Source organism: Otolemur garnettii, unplaced genomic scaffold (genome assembly GCF_000181295.1).
Source record: "Otolemur garnettii isolate 467f Iridium unplaced genomic scaffold, OtoGar3 scaffold00202, whole genome shotgun sequence".
Classification (NCBI taxonomy): domain Eukaryota; kingdom Metazoa; phylum Chordata; class Mammalia; order Primates; family Galagidae; genus Otolemur; species Otolemur garnettii.
In genome coordinates this window covers 699,633-702,148 of record NW_003852597.1, presented here as the reverse complement: position 1 = coordinate 702,148, position 2,516 = coordinate 699,633, and positions in this window count along the sequence as shown.

The following is a 2,516-nucleotide window of genomic DNA, read 5'->3' as shown; positions in this document are numbered from 1 at the left end:
AGCCTCAAGCTATCCCCCTGGGTAGAGTGCCCTGGCATCAAAGCTCACAGCAACCTCCAACTCCTGGGCTCAAGCGAGTCTCCTGCCTCAGCTTCCCAAGTAGCTGGGACCACAGGCACCTGCCACAACGCCTGGCTATTTCTTTGGTTGCAGCCGTCAGTCATCGTTGTTTGGTGGGCCGGAGGCTGGTTTCGAACCCGCCACCTTAGGTGTATGTGGCTGGTGCCTTAGCCACTTGAGCCACAGGCGCCGAGCCTGCCCTATTTTTAAGACATGGGATCTTGCTATGTTGCCCAGGCTGGAATGCAGTGGCTATTCACAGGTGTGATTATAGCACACTACATCCTTGAAATCCTGGGCTAAAGCATGATCCTTCCACTTCAGCCTCCCAAGTAGCTGAGACTGGCTGGGTGTAGTGGCTTACACCTATATCCTAGCATTCTTAGAGGTTGAGGAGGGTGGATTGCTTGAGCTAATGAATTCTAGTTTGAGACCAGCCTGAGCAATAGAAGGACCTGGACCCTACTAAAAATAGAAGACTAGCTGGGCATCCTGGTAGGCACCTATAGTCCCACCTACTCAAGAGGTGGGTGCAGTGGCTCATGCCTGTAATCCTAACACTCTGTGAGGACGAGGCAGGTGGATTGCCTGAGCCAGAGTGAGACCTCATCTCTAAAAATAGCCAAGTGTTGTGATGGGCACCTGTAGTTCCAGCTACTTGGGAGGCTGAGGCAAGAGAGTTAATTGCTTGAGCCCAAGAGTTTGAGGTTGCTGTGAGCTATGATGCCATGGTACTCTATCAAGGGTAACAAAATGAGATTACTGTGAGCTATAATGACACAGTACCCTACCCAGGGGAACAGAGACTATGTCTCAACAAACAAAAAAATAAGGCCAGGTGCAGTGGCTCACACCTGTAATCCTAACACTCTGGGAGGCCAAGCCAGGTGGACTGCCTGAGCTCCAGAGACTAGCCTGAGCAAGAATGAGACCCCACCTCTACTAAAAAATAGAAAAACTAGCCAGGCATAGTAGTGGACTACAGGCATCTTGGAAGGCTGAGGCAAGAGGATCTCTCGAGCCCAAGAGTTTGAAGTTGCTGTGAGCTATGATGCCACATCACTCTACCCCAGGTGACAGAGTGATACTCTATCTCAAAAAAAAGAAAAGAAAAAGGCAAGTGGAACTAGAGGCATTTGCCACTGTGTCCAGCTTCCTTTGCCTGTTTTTAGGGTGTGTCGTCTTTTTATTATCTACTTATAAGAGTTCTATTAACTAAAATAAAATCTTAAGTCTCTTCCCCCAGCAACTGTCTGACTGGACCCCCTCTTGCCCAAGCAGATCCTTAAAACTGAGTTGCTAGCCTTGAGAAAGGAGATCAAATATGCATCATCATGCCCACCTCCTTAAAGATGTCCTAAGGCAAAGCAAGACCTACATGCAAGTCTTCAATATACTTCAACCACTTGAGACGACATATCTTAAGCATTCCTTTTCCCTAACTCCTGGGTTTTGTTTTTTTTTAGAAACAGAATCTCACTTTGTTGCTCTCTGTAGAGTCTGTGGTGTCACAGCTCACAGCAACCTCCAGCTCTTGGGCTTTGGTGATTCTCTTGCCTCAGTCTCCTGAGTAGCTAGGACTACAGGTGCCTGCCACAATGCCCGGCTATTTTTTTTTGTTACAGTTTTAACTCCTGGTTTTTTAGACAAAGCCTAACTCTTTCAGCCAATTATAACCTGTAAGCCCCCCCTCTTCCAGATGTCCCACTCTTTTAGGCCAAACCAATGTATATTTTCTATGTATTGATTTATGACCTCACCTGCAATTTCTGTCTCCTTAAAACATATAAAACCAAACTGTAACCTTACCACCACCAGCTCCTTGCTCAAGGCTTCTTGGGTGTGGCTCTGGGTCATGGTCCTCAAATTTGGCTCTTTAAATTGGCTCTGCACCTGTGGCTCAAGCGGCTAAGGTGCCAGCCTCATACACCTGAGCTGGCGGGTTCGAATCCAGCTCAGGCCCGCCAAACGATGGCGGCAAACAAAAAATAGCCGGTGTTGTGGCAGGCGCCTATAATCCCAGCTACTAGAGAGGCAGAGGCAGGAGAATCGCTTGAGCCGAGGAGTTGGAGGTTGCTATGAGCTGTGAAGTCACAGCACTCTATTTAGGGTTATAGCTTGAGGCTCTGTCCCCCCCCCCCCTAAAAAATCTCTTTATTGTACAGGGCTTGGTGCCTATAGTTCAGTGGTTAGGGTGCCGGCCACATACACCAGGTTTGGTGGGTTTGAACCTGGCCCGGACCTGCCAAACAACAACAACTACAACAACAAAAATAGCTGGGTATTGTGGCAGGTGCATGTAGTCCCAGCTATTTGGGAGACTGAAGTAAGAAAATCACTTAAGCCCAAGAGATTGAAGTTGCTGTGAGCTGTGATGCTACAGCACTCTACCAGGGGCAACACAGACTTTGTCTCAAAAAAATATATATATATAAAAACAGAGTATGGCTGTTTTT